At 37.3% G+C, this 7,696-nt stretch overlaps 1 pseudogene; it reads right to left on the bottom strand.

Moving 5' to 3' along the window:
* Positions 1-4,642: 4,642 nt before the first annotated feature.
* LOC108985509 lies at positions 4,643-7,696 on the bottom strand (annotated as a pseudogene).

Genomic DNA, 7,696 nt, shown 5'->3' with positions numbered 1-7,696 from the left:
CTCTAGCGATATGTTCCTTATGTCTTCTCTTAGTCGAATCTTATTCCTGTCCTAGCTTAATGTTTCACCTTGCCAATTTTGAGGACGAAATTTTATTTAAGGGGGAGAGGATGTAACATCTCGTATTTTAGTATATTTTTAGTGAAGGATTATTTTTATTTATTCAAAAATTTATTCTCTTGTTTTAAAATTGTTGAATTTTTAGTTGGTTTATTTTTATGATTTTTAATTTTGTGAAAATTATTTTGAATTGCTTTCTTAATATTAATTATTATTATGCATTTAAATTTTTTCATATTAAATTAATTTATTGTTGGATTTAATTAATTTATTTTCATTTTATCACTACGTTTAAATTATTTTATTTAACTTGCTGTTTTGAAATTATTTTCGTTGGATCATTTTTGTAACCCAAGATGTGAGGACTGAGCCTCATTTCTTTTCCTCACTTTTCTTTTTTCCCTTTTTTCTTCTTTTCTTTCTCCCCATTTCTTTTCCCCTGCTCTTCCCGCGTGCGACGTCCCTCTCTCCCCCTTCCCCGTGCATTTTCTTCTTCTCTTCTCCACCCAGCCACCGCCGCGCGCCGCCTTGTGCCTCACCGCCCCTCTCTTTACCTTCTCCACCGGCCGGCGACCACCACCCTTCAATCCCAGCCTCTCCACTAGCTTCACCGCATCCCTAAGCCCTACCCTATGAATCTCTGGTCTTCGTTTGTACCCGTTCAAAAGTGAATTTTTGAGACCCACGACCACAATGCATTTGGCACTGTTTTGTTGCTGCGTTGCCACTTCTTGTAGCTCCGTGATCATTCAGAAATTATAAAATAGCACTGTAAGTATTTCTCAAAGAACTTTCATGATTTAAATGTATTTTTGCACTAACTCATTCTACTGTGAACTGTTTGGTTTTGTCGGTCTGAGTCCGAGGAGTACGGGGATCGGATGGATTAGTGGATGAAATTTGATTGTGTATTTGGGCTGTGTTGAATTGTTGGTTGGGAATTGTGTTGTTCATGTACATTGCATATTTGCACGCATGATCATGTTTTTAAAGAAAATTGGGTTTTCGTGTAATTGCATTCATGTTCATGTGTTTATTGAAAATTGGATTTTCATGTGAAATGATTTTTGGGTGTGTGTGTATCACGACCCCAAGCCGAGATGGGGCATTATCTCGGTGGAGCTCCTCTGATCACTCGGGAGCGGAATATACTGAGTGACGTCCTCTGGATTGTCACTGGGCGACATTGGGATCGGACGAGATGGTCTCGTGCCGACTCCGTAGTCCCTCTGCTGGCGGGGGCTAGAGGATGCTTGGCCATGAACGCGTTGGGCGTGGAATTGGGCATCGCTCATTGCGTAGAGGATACTTGACCATGAACGCGCTGAGCACGGAACTGGGAGATCATGGTGTGCGGATAATCCCTAGGGAGATCATGGTGCATACGGTAAAATGGAATATTTGACTATTTTCTAGGAAAATAGCGTGTGTTGGATATGGATTTTGTGTGAATCATTTTCTAGGAAAATGTTTTACAGATATGTTTGGAACAAAATGAAATTTTGACGTGTGTTGGAAAATATTCATTTTCGAGGAAAATGACGTTTTGGGCATAATGTATATTCCATCATATGCATGCATTATTGTTGGTTGCATTAATGCATTTTTAATCTCGTGAGTTATTTGCATCTTACTTACATGCGGTACCGTTTATGGTAACACAGATTTCGATGCAGAGGATGCTGAGTGTGAACCAGATCACTTGTTTTGGTTTGAACTTGTATTATATTTTATTTCGGGATGATTGTATAACTCTTTTTAAAACCGTTTTTACTGATGTTTAAATTGTGTTAACAATTCTGGTACTTAGTTGACTAGCTTAAATTATTCACTGCGTTGTTTTTGTACACTGTTGCATATACACACACTTGGTACTATCGTTTGGATGCGTGACCGTGTTGTCACCATCCGGGTATCTCGATTCCCGTGTTCCCGAACATGGGGGTCGAGGGGGCCACAATATTGACTATTCTGAGAATTTTAGTCCAGTAGTCAAACCCACAACAATCCGTCTAGTTCTCTCTCTCGTTGTTTTTCACGGTTGGCCTCTCCGGCAACTTGACATTCAAAATGTGTTTCTTCATGGTGATCTAACCGAAACAGTTTATATGTCCCAGCCAAATGGATTTGTTCATCCCGAGCATCTGGACTATGTCTGCTGCTTGCACAAGGCCATCTATGGCCTTAAACAAGTGCCTCGCGCATGGTTCACATAGCTCAGCTCTCGCCTCTGTGAGTATGGTTTTCTTCCTTTCAAAGCAAATCTTTCACTGTTCAATTACTCTTGTCAATTTGTTCTTAATTATATCCTAGTCTACGTTGATGATATTGTTGTCACCAGTTCTCATCTACCTCAAATTGATCATCTCATTTCTTTTTTAGCTTCTGTTTTTCCCATTAAAGACCTAGGACAGTTATCCTATTTTCTTGGTCTTGAAATTTCCTATCTAGAAAATGGCATCCTCTTGTCTCAAAGAAAATATATCCATTACATGCTCTCTCATGCCAATATGCTATTTGTCAATGGAGTCACTTCTCCAATGGTTGCCTTTGCACGTCTCTCCATTTCAGACACTCCTTCTTTTTTTGACCCCACACTCTATTGTAGTATTCTAGGAAATCTTGAATACTTGTCTCTAACTCGCCCAGACATTGCTTTTGCAGTAAACAAAATCTGCCAATTTATGCACAATCCTAAACATTCTCACTGGCAGGCTGTCAAACGCCTCCTACGATATCTCAAACATGCCTTAAATTTTGACCTCTTCATTCACAAATCTTTCTGTCTTAAACTTCAAGCTTTTTCAGATGCCGATTGAGCTATTGTCCCGATGACCGCCCACTCTACGGGTGGTTTTTGCATCTTTCTTGGTCGCAACCTAGTTTCTTGGAGTTTTCGTAAGCAACGCACCGTTGCTCGGTCATGCACAGAGGCCGAATACAAGGTCCTTGCAAACATAACTGCTTAATTACTTTGGATTCAATCGCTTCTAAAAGAACTTCACATTTTTCTTCCAAAGCCTCCTTTTCTATGGTGCGATAATCTTGGCGCCACCTATTTGTCCATTAGCCCCATTTTTCACTCCCACACAAAACCTATGGAAATTGATTTCCATTTTGTTCGTGACAGGGTTGCTGCCAAAACACTTCAAGTTGTCTTTCTTCCCTCAAAAGATCAGTTGGCTAACAATCTTACAAAGGCACTTGTTTCCTCTCGTTTTCATTCATTACGAACGAGCCTCATTGTTATTGACACCCTGTTAGGCCCGCAGGGGCGTGTTGAGCCATCCACTCTGGCCTCCACATCACTAGTAATGCAGCAAGGCTCCTCCACATCACAAGCAATGCAGCAAGGTTCATACACAGCAACTCTTCCAAAACCTTTAGGGATAACGTATATTAGGATGACGTGTGTTCTCTGTATTGATTGTAACAGTTTTGGCAAAGCAATATAACAAACTCTGTTGCACTAAGGAATATTATGCTATGCACGGCCACTGCTTGTAAAAATGTCTAGGAAAGTTTGTTAGGATTCCTTTTTTGTGTTTATATATACCATTTGTACTCCTCCTGATTTATAATGAAAATCTGCAAATATTTTCCTCTCTTCTACTTTATCAGTCTATGATCATGTATTTATAGGTGCTTAGACTGAATAAAAACATGTGCGCGCGAAGAATTTAATAATTTGTCTATCAAGTTTGCCATTGGATAGCTCTATATATGTATATATATATATATATATATTTATACACACACACATATACTAACTTTATTATTCTTCTATATATATATATATGTTTGCAACCATAAATATCCCATCAATTTGTACCCAAAAGTTTCTATTTGAGTTAACAAGATTATAACTTAGGAAGAACATATATATATATATATATATATAATTTGATTTTCAAAAGGTCGCCTTTGATTAAAATAATTTAGTGTGTTTAACATATTGATTTCTCGTTGGACAAGGAGATTGATCATAAGATGGAGTAATGACATGAAAAACAAATTATTACGGTGTCTTATAAAGAAGATGGATTTTTTAATCCAACCCAAAGACAGAAAAATTCTAATTGAGTAGTCCCAAAACATGCCCAGGAGAGTATCATGGGTAAGAACTAACCAAAAAATGGAGTTGGGGGAGAGAAAAAAGGAATGAAGACAAATTGATCATCGAGAAAACTAATTAAATTGTATTGCAGTGTATTCTCTATGCATCAAAATGAGCTCTATTTCTAGAAGAGCCAACTGAGATAGATAAAACAAAACTAGAATATGTTTGCTTTGCTGCTAGCATAAAGAACATAAAAAAGGTATGATTTTTTTTTTTTTTAACTTTAATGTTAATTCTGAAACCGTAGTGTGGAAAACTAGAAGGCTAGGTAGTCAAGAGCTGCTCAGAGGAGTTGAGACCATAAAATCATGTATATGTCTGCATGCTTCATTCTACCATAAGATCATATATATCATATACAATCCATGTTCAATGATACATTCATGGCATTATCTTCAAGATATATTCAACCAAAAGACCAAATTATGTAGCCCACAAGATGAAATTGAGCAAATACTTCGTCTAAGAAGTTTTTATTCGCCTTAGTATATTTTTCGACGATAATAATGGTTCAGTGTCTAAAGACGAGGCTATGCCGCTGTCCATGCCTACAATTGTTGATGTAGAAACAACATCATACTGATCAAACATTTCATTCTTGAATACAAGTACATCTTCAAAGTTTTGCGACATTTGCAGTACTGCCTCCAACTCTTTTGCCACCTCTTTCATTGTAGGTCGTTTCTTTCCATTCAAATTCAAGCACCTTTTCACAAGGTTGGCGACTGCAATAATCTCTTCCTTTTTAGCTTCCTTCAAAACTTGATTATCAATAATATCAAACAAATTGTTTTCTTCCATTGAATTAAGGAAATATGTGGCTAGACTTTTGGTTTCTAGTGTCCGTTTAGAAGAAATCGCTTTTTCTCCGGTTAAGAGCTCAGCTAGGACAACACCAAAGCTATAAACATCACTTTTGTCTGTAAATTGACTTGATTGGAAATACTCAGGGTCCAGGTATCCAAAAGTGCCATATACTAGTGTGGTCAGGTGAGTTTGATCAATAGCAACAGATCTTGAAGTCCCAAAGTCGGCCACTTTTGCTCTATACTTCTCATTTAAGAGTATGTTTGTAGTCTTGATGTCTCGGTGGTAAATAGGAGAGGAAGCTGCAGAGTGCAAGTAAAAGAGAGCTCCTGCAACTTCTGTAGCAATTCGTAAGTGCATACCCCATGTGAGTAGAAACTCCTCATTTTGATTATCAAGATAATGAGCAAGAGTTCCATTTGGAACGAATTCATAAACTAACAGAGGAACTTCTGTCTCCAAACAAAAGCCAAGTAATTTAACCACATTTCTATGGTTAATTCGTGAAAGAATGACGACTTCATTAACAAATTCTTCCAATCTTTCTTCATCAATTATCACAGATCTTTTTACTGCTACAATTCTTCCGTCCGACAACATGCCTTTGTAAACAGTGCCTTGTCCACCCTGGCCAAGTATTCTGTTTACATTAAATTGATCAGTGGCCACCTCCAAATCCTTTGAACTAAACAATTTGTTACTCTCAATATTGACATGATCACTTGAAGATAGTTGTTGTTGTAACAATAGTCCACCATTTCGTTTGAAGAACTTCTCTTTTTGTTTAATCATCTTCCTTTTCCTTATAAGTTTGTGTGACCACCATCCACCAAAAAGCAAACATAATACCCCAAAGCTTGTGCTAATACCTGCTTACTCAATGGAATAAGAAAATGTCATTAGTACTCCTTGCTATCGTAAAGATTATATTAATAATTTTGGTTTTGCATGTACATATATATATAATATATATTTATATCAGCTGCATTAGGTGAAAGGAGACGTCCTAACTGATCTAAGATTCTAATTAAACTATTATTTGAAGTACTTAATTCGTTACTATTTATCGATATTCTGAAATATTCGAATTATGAGTACAAACGAGCCCACGTTTTCTCTTTCAAATTACCTCTAAACTCCAATCTCTTATAACATATAATTTTATTCTATATTTATCGTGTAGCAATAATATTGTCTCGCAGAAGATGTACTTTTTTATTTAACTTGTACCATATATATATAATCTTTCTGGGAACTGGAAAGCATGAAGTGAAACCAATTTCAACGATCGAGCGAAGGTCAAGCAAACTGGTAAAAATGAGATGACGTACGTACCTATAATGATGGCACTCATTTGCTGATCATCAGACCTCGGATGCTCGAAACAAGTGTAATAAGACCCATCCATATTTTCACATAATTCGTTGACATCTGAGATATGATACAATGATCACAAACACAGTTATATAAAATTTGGGTAATAAAAGTTATAAAATGGTGCGTTTAATTATTATTATAAATATAGGACCAGAAAAACTGAAAAGACTTGGAGAACTAAACCGATTAATTTCGTTTGTTTTTAGGAAACATTTTATCTCATCTCATTTTATCATTGTAATTTTCTTAAATCTCTACATAAAATAAAATAAATAATTCAACTTTTTTAAATTTTAAAATAAAAATAATATTAAAAAATATATTCTAACAATATTTTATTTAACTTATTTTTAACTTTAATCTCAACTCATCTCATCTCTAAACACAAACGAGACCGTTTCGAATTTTGAATTAAATAGACAAATTTACCTCGACATCCTTCAAGAAGATACGGATTTCCTCTGTAGCCATGCCGGCACCCACACTTCCAGTTCCAGGTGGTATTGTTCCAAACGGTATTATTAATATTGTATATCCTCCGCCTCATGCTCCAAAGAGTACAAGAATAGGCCGTTGAGTTCGCGTATTCCCTTGCCGTCGAGTTTTTCGTTGTGGGAAGAGAATAGAAAGAAGTATTGTCAAGCCTCCATTCCAATACCACTGGAACGGACATATTTGGACTCGGCTCTGTGAAATTGGTCTCAAACCAATCCTGGTCAACCAAAAATGCGTACTTACATCCACCAATAGTGTGGCGGCCGGAACCTTTCGTCTCTATTGTTGTAGAGAATACTTGGAGATCATTAGAAGGGATTGTGGTTTGGCAACAGTTTGTGGCGTAGCAACGACTTCCATTTATGAATGGACCCTTGTCACAAGGAGACTCGCACCTAGCGTCCGATGAATTCACCTCATTAAGGAACAAGGACCGCAACAAGGCAGAGTTGTTGCAACCCATGACAACGAAGCTGTTTTTGTTGTCAGAGAAGACGAAAGGACTTTTCTCGAACCCAGATGATTTTTGCTGCTCGTGCCACTGGTACAGCTCCAAAACATGGTATAGTTGACGCGAACTTTGCCTACAAGGTCAATCTCCAGCACCTCCAGATCGATCATCTTCAAAAAGGGTTTTGGAAATCCCAGATCATAAGAGTCATTTCTGCAGACTATCTCAAACCAATATCCGACGTAGCAGCCATTTCCGATTCCAAAAGGATATGGAATGCTTACTTCCCCACAGTATTCTAAACATGAACTGTTTATTACGTTCGACGCTCGCGCGAATGCATTGATTGAGCACATGGCCAACACAAGCATCCGAAACAGTACCAT

This window comes from Juglans regia, chromosome 10 (genome assembly GCF_001411555.2).
Source record: "Juglans regia cultivar Chandler chromosome 10, Walnut 2.0, whole genome shotgun sequence".
In the NCBI taxonomy this organism is placed as follows: domain Eukaryota; kingdom Viridiplantae; phylum Streptophyta; class Magnoliopsida; order Fagales; family Juglandaceae; genus Juglans; species Juglans regia.
The sequence above is the reverse complement of the archived record's forward strand: the minus strand, read 5'-3'. Positions and strand labels throughout refer to the sequence as shown.